The following is an 11,403-nucleotide window of genomic DNA, read 5'->3' as shown; positions in this document are numbered from 1 at the left end:
TGAATTAGAATTACTCGTAATATTCCTGCATGCATTTACAATTATTATTCACGCAAAAACTTGTAGTTCATATAGGTATTAGATTGAAATCTCGTTCATTTCCTCCCCTTTTGGATATCTGATGATCGGAGACTCGAAGGACTTTGAAATTAATGGATAGGCCAGTGAGAGTTGTGAAATCCGGGCTGACTTGAGTCGACCTGAAGCTCTTAAAATGGGCCGTACTACATGGGTTTGTTATAAGGGACGGGCTTGAGCATTACCGTCCTGCCCAGTGGACAGGGCCTTGATAGCTAAGGTAGACCATAAATGTATCTCTTAAAAAAAAAAGAAAAAAAAAAAGAAAAAAAGAAAGAAGAAGAAGATCATATTATAAGTTTTTTATTCAAATCATATATGGATATTTGAGGTTTCATTAACCGCTCCTCCCATTCTCCCCCACCGGGCGGGGGGATGATTTGAGCTTTGCCTATAATCCAAAAAGTATTACCGCATTTACAAATAAATTTTATAAAAATAATTTTATAAATTAACGTGACTTTATATGATATATTAAATTTATTTTATAATAAAAATAATTTTATAATCTGATCAATCACATTAAATTACATTAATTTGTTAAATTATTTTTATATAATGTATTTCCCTAATCCAAAAGGAAGCCAGAAGCTGCTAGCAGTAGCCTAGCTAACAGATAGAAATGATAACCTTTCCTCTCAATTACCCTTTCCCCTTTATTTGACCAAAAGAAACAACCATGATTGTAATGAATAGGAAGGACGAATAATAAGAGAACTTTTTTGTCTATAAAAGCAAAAACAGAAAAAGAACAGGCCTGAAGCTAGAGCGGCCTGGTCAGAACTAAACATGCATGCTACCATAATACATATCAGTTTATATATATTAATGGCCTTTCTCTCTCTCTCTCTCTCAAATAATTTTTATTTGCATGATTTAGGCATTTTAGAGAATGAGGGGGACCTCTCTATCATCCATCCATATAGTACTTACTGTCTCTCCATTACCATCTTCAATAATATAAACCTTCTTTCTTTCTACGCTCGATAACATGACGACAAAAAAAACCCTACTTATAATGTCCCGTCCCATCCCATCCCGATCTCTCATGTGTCTCTTGATGTGCCCTCCCATACGCTCCTATTACCTCTTCTCCAGTCCTTATCCATCGTGTGTTGTCTTCTTTTATATAACAAACTAGAGCCATACCACGCTCCAAGCAAATTAATTATAAATAAATAGACAAATACGAAGAAAAAAAAGGGCCCACATTACTTATAATTAATTAACAATTTGGTTTATGCTGAGGCAGCAAAACTAGCATGCGCGTATTGTTATTATATATGTGAAAACATTAAAAGTTCGTATCTATATTAAATGGTGAGAATTCTGTTCCTTTCTTCTTAAATTTAAAAGTTACAGTATTAATTAATTCTTATGATCTGCGTAAACCTAGCTATAGCTAGCATTTACATATTTTTGACTCTCTTTTAATATGGACACCGCGAAGTACGTACAGGACCACTTTGAATTTCAAACACATCTCTCTCTCTCTCTCTCCAGAGATTCAACTTAGAATTTAGAGCAAACTGCAGGTCTTCAGGAATAATGTGTAGGGGGGGAATCTGCCAAGTTTTTCTCAAAAACTGAATCTGATGACCTCACCCCCTTGATAACTTAACGAAAATCCAAAATGGGATTAGATTAATTAAACCTCCTCCCACCAAAAGAAAAAAGAAAAAGAAAAACACAATATATATATATATATATTAGTAGTACTTTGTTCACGATCGGCATATGATTGTTTTGTTATTAGTTAATCATATCCAGGCGAGATAACTAAATATATGTGCAATACAGATAACGTCTGTGATCTCTAGCTTCAAGGCTCAGCGCATTGAGTTTCGTGCATTTGTTCAAGCTTTTCTCAACAATGCACCGTATAGCTAGCTAGTAGTGCTGAACTATTCCATTGGTAAATTAATACACTACTAATCTTCCTAATCTTAATGTATAGATAGACTAAGCAAGATTTAGTATTATCTATGATCTGCTTCAATATGGCTGATTAATTAGCATGTTATAATTAAAGAGTATATAATGCATGGGGCATCTTTCTTTTACTCCTAAACATAATTGGGATTACGTTATTCATGTTCATGATCTCAACCCACGCGTTCTTTCTTTCATATACAAAAAGACAAAGGACAAGCTGAAAATTGCTCATCTTTGGGAAATGGATAGGAATCAATATGCAAGATGGTGCCATATCAGAAAAAAGAATATAAACATTTGAATAGTCGTGGTCCCCTAATGTCTAAATGCAATGACGGAATTAGGGGGACCGGTAGGGCCAACAAGATAGCTAGCTAGGTCCCCCAAAAGTTTTGGAAATTATATATATATATATGTAGTTAATTGTTTTTGTTTGCTGAGTTTCTTGATAATTAGTTTCTGGGCATTATGCATGTATATATGTATATTTAAACTGATGAAGAGAGATATCATGATGTTTTGTGGTGGGAGTAGTACCGTAATTAGATGCATATGGACGAGCCCCAATGATCTGAGTCAAGAGAGATTTTATTACGTGGGGTGCTTGAGAGTGATGGGGATAACATGTAGCAGTGGCTTCTTCTGCAGACACTGTAACCGGGCTCGGTCTCGCTCTACTACTATCACATGCGGGATGGCTGATGCACATAGGCTAAAATATGATGGGGGTCCGGCGCCATTTCTGTGCAAAAGAAATTTTGAAATTCGGCTACTTTTATGCGTACGAACGTATACACTTCTGTACCAAGAACACATTTTACCATAGAAAGAGACTGTAGAAATTTTACATTCCCTCAAATTGCCTAGACCACTTATAACGATTTTATATGTTTCGGTTTCTTCCCCTTTATATGCATTATATATGATATATGATTGTACGTACATCCTGATTTAATCCAACTTCCGGGGTTGAAAACCGATTCATTCGGTTCAGTTTTTGGGAAAAATTGACATTCAAGAAACAAGGATACAACTAGCCAAAACTGATCGGTAAAGGGGGAGGAAACTGGCAACATCTGTTTCGGCATGATACTAGTCGGTCTTCAGTGTCCCATTGGCGTCACAAGTGGCTAGAAACTGAGAAATGAAGAACTTTTCGACTTTCCTTTTAAAAATTTTTATGCTCTGCTAGGGTTTCGTTCTTTTCGCATTGGTTTCTTCACATAGGCTGCATGGCGGCCGTTAGTGCGCCGCCATCTGGCCATCCTCGGTCGTATGCAGATCTGGTCTCGGTGGTTCCTCAACCCCTGCCGGAGATGGCTGTTCCTTTCCGTCAACCAAAAACTATTGATGGAGAACTATTCTTTACGTTCTCAGTGGAGGAGTTGGAGAAAACTACTGAACCTTTTAGATATTCTATGGTGTTTAAATTCTTACGGCAGCGGCCATCCTTGGATGCCATCAGAGCATTTATCCACTGCCGTTCGGGGTTGTCTTGTATGTCAGTCGTTTCTACCATGCGCAAGCCTCGACATGTTTTTATTCGGATGTCCAATGAAAGTGACTTCCATAAATCTTTGTCCAGAGAGTCATGTGAAGTAAATGGCATCTCTTATCAGTCGTACGTAGGGCTGCAAACGAACCGAATCGAGTCGAATTCGAGCAGGGGGTCAAGAGCTCGTTTAGCATATATATCCGCTCGAACTCGACTCGAGCTCGAAAAATATTGAAAATTTCTGATCGAGCTCGGCTCGTATAAAATAAATGATGATCGAACTCAACTCGAACTCGAGTACAAAAAATATACGAGTTTATACGAGCTCGAGTAGCTCGACTCGAGCTCGGTTAAAATCTGATCCACAATTTTATTTTATTTTTGATTGGCTGAAGCACAAATGAGATTTTTTTTTTTTTTTATAAATAAATGAGATTATTTCTTTCAATCAATTTTAACTAGATATCAATGTAACATTGATTAATTGTCACTTTTCAATATATATGGCATCAAGAATGCCTAATACATTAAAGTCATTTAAAAAATTACATAATTAAACTATTAATTTAATATTAAATATTCGATTATCATTAATATAATATTAAATATGGCCAAATAATCAAAATATGATTAGTTAAGAAAGTGTCGCAATCAATTAGAGTTGTTTATTTTTATAAAATTTTTATATTTGACTCAATAATTCTTTTATGAACTAGATAAATTATTATTGTAAAATAATAAAACATGTTACTTATACATAAACTTAAAATAACAACATATATTATTTTTTATATATATTACTTATACAAAGTATAAAAAATAATAAAAAATAATATACATAGCATATAAAATATATATAATAAAAGAATACATGTAAGTATATATGTAAATATATATATATATATATATATATAAATATTACGAGTATTGTGACGAGTTCAAAACGAGTCGAATCGAGTTTATACGAATATTGTTCACGAGCCTAAACCGAATCGAGTCGAGATTATACGAGTTTTGCTCGTTTAATATTCGAACCAATATTAATGTTCACGAACAACTCGTTTATTAAATGAACCGAGTCCGAGTCGAGTTTATACGAGTTGATCTCGAATTGTTCACGAGCGGCTCTGTTCATTTGCAGCCCTAGTCGTACGCATGGACTCCAGATTTTGATGAAGACTTTGAACTGCCTAGAGTACCGGTGTGGGTTTTCTTGCCTGGCCTTCCACCGAATTTCTATAATGCTTCTGTTTTGAAGATGCTTACAACCCCGATTGGAAACTTTATTCGCTGTGATAACTCCACAACCTGTGTGACTCGAACCGATGGAGCAAGGATTTGTCTTGAGATTGATTCCTCTAAAAAGCCGATCTCCCACTTCTAGATTGGAAAACTAGGTTTGCCACGTAGCCGAAGACAAGAAATTGTCTTTGAAACTTTACCTGCGTATTGCACCACCTATAAGTGCCAGGGACATAACCATAAAACTTGTAGACGGGGCTGTTATCAACTACAGAAGGGTCAAGGAGGAAAGAAGTGGGTGGTTAAAAAGGGAGACAGCGGTTTGGAAGTGCATGCAGAAGGAGCGGCCATGATGGACACCAGTTTACCGAATTCTGACCTTGTTGTAAAACCCGGGGAGCAACCTGATGGAGCTATGGAGGAGGTGCAACGGAATTCAGACCAAGAGCCTTTGACTATAGTAGGTCCTGTTACGGAAGAGTGTGAAGATGAGAGGGTTGTTTCTCAAGACCTGCAACTGATTGATACGCTGCAAAGGGAGGAAGCCGACGCTGCTTTTGTGCATGCTGAGGTTGGGTGTAAAATTAGTAGTGGGACGTGTGAGGGGTCTGGTGCGCCTGACAGTGATGGGGTCCAGCGTGAGGAGTGTGCTGACCGAGTGGGTCCGATGGAGAAGGGTCTTATGTTGGGTCTGAAAATGGTGGAGGTAGTTGGGCCTATGGGTGATGTTTTGGGTCTTGGAGAGGCAGGGCCCAGTTTGAAAAATTACCAAGAACATGTGCAAGATGAGGAAATGGAGGATGGGTGTGGGGAAGAAGCTGTCCAAGATGGGTGCATGACTGTTGTTGAGTCTGATATGGCTATTGATACTCAATCTGATTGTGGCATTGAAAGGGACACGATTAAAGATGATATGGAAAAAGATTATCGTTCTGAATCAGAAGGAGCAAAAATTATCGTTGGTAAGTTGAAAAAAAGAAATTCCACCCGGGTGGTTACTCGTCCCTCTAAATTAAACTTAAGATAAGTCCAATTATTTTTTGGAATATTAGAGGTGTTGGTACTTCTCTTATGCGTTTGAAAAAAATTATAAAAAATTTCGGCCTAATATAATTGCTTTGGCCGAACCGTTTTTGATGGAAGAGAATATTCCTAGACTTTTGGGGCGTCTTCGTTGTGAGTGTTTTATCACTAATGAAGCACAAGAAGGGAAAATTTGGATATTGTGGAATTTGAATGTTTCGGTTCAATGGTTGGCTGCGTCTAATCAATTTGTGTTTGTTAAAGTTGAGGAGAATGGTCACGTATTTGTTTTTACTGTTGTCTATGCTAAGTGCAATCAACTTGAGAGGAAGATGCTTTGGGAGGCTTTTGAGGTTTCAGGATGTAGTGGCCTTCCTTGGGTTATTTGTGGGGATTTTAACATTATCAAGGATGATTCGGAAAGACGAGGAGGTCATCCACGTCCGTTTTCTGCTATGGAAGATTTCAAATTGTACATTCACAACAATAGTTGGCTAGATATGTGCTCAAAAGGCTCGAAGATGACTTGGTGTAACGGCCAAGGCGGTTTGGCTCGCAAATGGGCAAGGTTAGATCGGTGTTTTATTGATTCAAATTTTCTTAACTGTTTTTCTAACTTGGTTTTTCAGGTTTTAGCCCGCACTACTTCTGATCATTCTCCATTGGTTATCCAAATGGGAGAGGATCCTTTCAGGTATGGTCCTAGCCCCTTCCGATTTCAGTTTATGTGGACGGATCATCCTGACTTCCTTCGTCTTGTAGAGAGTGTGTGGAGTATAGGGGGAACTGGTTCTGGGCTTTTAAATCTTTCTCTTAAACTGAAATAGGTAAGGGTAGTGTTAAGGGATTGGAATCAGACTGTTTTTGGTAGAACGGAGGTGATGATTAAAGATTTAGAACATCGTATTGAGAGGTTGGAAAATAGCTTGCAAACTTGTTTTAATATTGAGGATGAGACTGATCTCTTGAGCTCTAAAATGGATCTTCTAACCTGGATGAATAGAGAGGACACTCGCCTCTCTCATATGGTTAAGAAAAGCTGGCTTAAAGATGGGGACCAGAATTCAAAATTTTTTCATTCTTATTTGAATGCCAAGAATAATAAAAGAGTTATTGAGATGTGTCTGTTGGATGGTACCTCTCTTAATTCCCCTCTGGAGATTCATCAAGCGGCTGTTAAGTACTTTAAGAATTTTTTGGGGGTTCAGGGTACTAGGGATTTGCCTGATCTTACTTATTTAATTTATCCTATGATTACTGCTGAGGAGAATGCGGATCTCTGCAAAGTCCCATCTTTTGAGGAACTTAAGGAGGCTCTCTTTAGTATTCCCATTGATAGCAGTCCCGGTCTGGATGGTTTTGGCTCTGGTTTTTATAGGGTTTGTTGGGATGTGGTTAAAGAGGATTTATTGGATGCTATATCTCATTTCTTCCAGAATAATGAGTTTCCTAGATTTTATACGGCTTCCTTTATTGTCTTGATTCCTAAGGTGGATAAACCGTCTGGCTTTGATAAATTTAGGCCTATTAATCTTTGTTCAGTGGTGTATAAGATTTGTGCAAAAATTCTTGTAGGCCGTTTGACGAGTTTACTTGGTAAGTTTATCTCTCAAGAGCAAGGGGCTTTTATTCCTGACCAGAGTATTTTTGAAAATATTAGCCTTATCCAAGAGATGGTCCACTCTATTCATAAAAATATTAATGGGGGGAATGTTTTGGTTAAGCTTGACATGTCCAAGGCTTATGACATGATAGATTGGAATTTCCTTTTACATGTCTTGGATGCTTTTGGTTTTTCCCCTCAATTCTGCAGGTTGATAAAATCCTGTATTTCCACACCATGGTTCTCTGTTATGATAAATGACACATCTTTGGGTTTCTTTAAGGGTGAGCGCGGGTTGAGGCAAGGGGATCCGCTTTCTCCTTACTTATTTATCATTATGCAAGAGGTGCGCTCTCCCGCCTTCTTAAGAATTTTTTTGGGAATGGAAAAGTTGGTTCTTTTGTTCAAGTTAGAGGTACCCCTCTCATTTCTCACCTTATGTATGCGGATGATATTGTTATTTTTGCTAATGGTGGTAAGAGGTCCATGAAGGGTTTGATGCAGGTTTTGAATCGTTATGAAGATTGGACGGGGCAAGTTCTAAGCAAAGATAAAAGTGCTATGTATATCTCTAAAAAAATTCCCCTTGCTAGGAAAACTTCTATTCTTTGTATCACTGGTTTTGCTGAAGGTACGTTTCCTTTTAAATATTTGGGTGTTCCTATTGTTGATGGAAGGCTTAAAGTTGGGGACTTTGGTGAGTTGGTCGGTAAGGTTCAAAGGAAGACAGAGGGTTGGAAGATGAAGATGCTCTCTGGTGGTGGTCGTACCATCCTTCTTCGTCATGTTTTGTCTAGTATGGCTACTCATCTGTTGGCTGTTTTAAATGTTCCTAAATTTGTTCTTATAGCCTTGAACAAGATCTTGAGTTCTTTCTTCTGGGGTGATGCTGAAGGTAAACGTAAGAGGAAATTGGTTGCTTGGAAAAATATTTGTAGGCCTATTGAGGAGGGGGGATTGGGTATTCGTGACTTTGGTGATATTCAGAAAGCTTTACATTTGAAACTCGCTTGGCAACTTCTTAAGGGCCAGTCTTTATGGGCAGAGTTTTTTCGGGGCAAATATATTAGAGGTAATCATATTTCTCTTTTGCAGCCAGACAAGGGCACTCGGTTTTGGAAATCTATTGTTAAATGTATTCTCGACATTTTAAATAACTCAAAGTGGCTTGTTCGAGAGGGTAATATCTCTTTTTGGTATGATAATTGGGCGGAGGGCAGTCCACTCAGTGTTCATTATCCGGTTATAGACCAACCCTTTTTGAAGATCAAAGAATCGTCTTGATAATGGTTGGAATGTTTCTCTTTTGGAAGAGCTTGTGGGACCTCAAAAAGCTAATGATTTATGTCAGTTGTTGGCTAGGAGGAGGGATGGGCAGGGTGTTTTAATTTGGTTAAAGGACACAAACGGTAATTTTACTACTAAGAGTGCTTGGGACTGTATAAGGATCAGGGCGTCTCCTCTACCTTGGGCTAACTGGATTTGGCATCATAATCTTCCTAAGAAAATTTCTATTATGATGTGGAAGACTTTTCATAATTGCTTGAGTGTTGATGAGAAGATTAAAACTGTTGGGATTTCTTTGGTTTCTAAATGTCATTGTTGCGCTTGAGGCCACGCTGAGGACTTAAATCATGTGCTTTGTACTGGTGACTTTGCTCGTCAGATCTGGCGTATGGCTGCAATTCAGTTAGGTGTTCACATGGGGGTTTTTCATACCTGGCAGGATCAGATTAATTTTTGGTTTTGTCGTGCGATAAGTCTTCACAAATTAGGACTATTTTTGGCCTTCTTCCTTCTATTGTTTCTTGGAAACTTTGGGATTGGCGATGCAAAGCACGTTATGAAGATAAGATTTTTAATGCTGAGTCAGTTTGGCAAGCTATTAAAATTTGGATCCATAGAATTATGCACTTGATCATGAAAGTTTCCAAGCTTTCTACTCAGGATGTTGCTATTTTGAATAGGATTGATATTCCTATTTTATCTCCTAAGCTTAAGAAGGTTCGTGTGGTGAGATGGTCTAGGCCTCAATTTGGTTGGGTGAAGCTTAATACTGACGGTAGCAGTTTAGGAAATCCGGGGCCGGTTGGTGCTGGGGGTATTATTCGTGATCATGGTGGCAAGCTTTGTATGGCGTATTCTGTGTCGCTGGGTCATGGGTCTAATAATTATGCTGAGTTACGTAGTGTGTTGGAAGGGGTTTGCAGGTGCTTCCTTCTTGGCTTTTTTCACGTTGAGATTGAGACTGATTCTCAGCTTCTGGTTAGTTGGATCACTAAAGGTTCTTGTAATATCTGGTATTTAGAGGATTTCTGGGATGAATTAAATGCATACCTTATGTGCATGGAGTATCGTGTTCATCATATTTTTCGTGAAGGAAATGTTGTGGCTGATTATCTTGCTAAGCGAGGTGCTAGGGACCTAACTACAGACTGGGCTGATGATGATGATATTTCTACTCAACTAAGAGGTCTTATTCGGACGGATAGGCTTGGTCTTCCTTATTTACGCATCTCTTAGTTTTTGATCCTGGTAAGTTAGTTTTCTTTTCTCTATTCTCGAAGTGCTATATTTTTATTTGTGTGGTTGGTTTGTTGTTTTTGCAGGTGCAGGTTTTCTTGTGTTGGTTCTTTGTTTTGTATAAACTTTAGTTATGGTTTTTGGTTTGTGTTTTAAGGCCTGGGTTTTGGTTTTTTGTATCCCTCAGGTCTCAGGTTGTAACTACGGTTTTCCTCCACCATAAGTGAGGGTTTATTAATAAATTTGGGATGGAGCTGCTATGTGGGTGGCTGCCGGCTCTTCTAAAAAAAAAAACTGAGAAATGAAGAATCAGATATATGAATCACGATGAGAGAGATGGCTCACTGTGCGAATCGCGACCGTGCAATGAGAGAGAGAGATACACTGCTGTGTGAGAGATGAGAGATAGAGTTAAGGCACTACAAAGTGCGCACGCTTGAGAGAGAGAGAGAGAGAGAGAGAGAGAGAGAGAAGAAGAAGAAGAAGAAGAAGAAGAAGAAGAAGAAGAAGGGTGGGGGGATTAAACCTAAATTGAAACGATAGTTTCGATCTTAATTTTTTTCTCCAAATTCATTTAAAATGACGTCGTTTCAATTAAGTGAAATGGTATCGTTTTATATTAAATATATTTTAAAAAATATAATATATATTCGGTCAGTTCATGGTCCGGTCCAGACTCAAACTGGCCAACATTGGTTTTGACTTAAGTTTATCATCAGCCGATCGGTTCTACACCTGTTTCAGCTGTTTCCGTGCTCTGATGGCCAGTCTGAATCGATTCTAATCAGTTTTATGGTTTCTTGTACAACCCTAAGATTCCAACCACTCTAAGCTTTCATCCCAGTACGTACTCGATCGATTTGTCTTTCGCATGGAGTGCTAGTACTGGTGGGACTTTCACTAGATAAATCATGATCGATCTTGAGATATTTATAGATCCAAAGTAATTATAAACACATAAATGGATACATCGATCAGAATATAGCTGATATATATAAGATCTTTAAAATAACATTACCCAAAATAATATAGCCATGCACGCGCGATTGATACCGGCCGTCTGATCATGTGTTCTGATTTGGTATATATAGAGTAAACAGGGAGCTCGCGTAATTCAATGTGCCGTTCTACTTCAATGTATATATATTTCTTAAGCTGGGTGAAATATTTCATATATATAAATGCATGTAGTGCCACTCAAACGAGAGTCAGATGAGACAATTTCTTTAATTTGTTAACATGTTGTCCTAGGCGAGGCTCAACCTAATTCATGAGTAAGATATCAGTGAATAGTGAATGTTGTGGCTAGGTTTGGTTTTTTATGACTTGGTTTTGGGTTTCATTTGAATATATATTAATGCAACTTTTAAATTAAGTTTTGAGCTTGTAACCGGCCACAGTATTCTTTCGTTATAAATAAGGATATTTTTCAATACAATTGAGATATAGTCTTCTTGGAAACATAAAAAATAAGATAATAAAAAGAGAAAGTTAAATACGCTAG

Source organism: Carya illinoinensis, chromosome 3 (assembly GCF_018687715.1).
Source record: "Carya illinoinensis cultivar Pawnee chromosome 3, C.illinoinensisPawnee_v1, whole genome shotgun sequence".
Taxonomy (NCBI): Eukaryota; Viridiplantae; Streptophyta; class Magnoliopsida; order Fagales; family Juglandaceae; genus Carya; species Carya illinoinensis.
The sequence above is the reverse complement of the archived record's forward strand: the minus strand, read 5'-3'. Positions refer to the sequence as shown.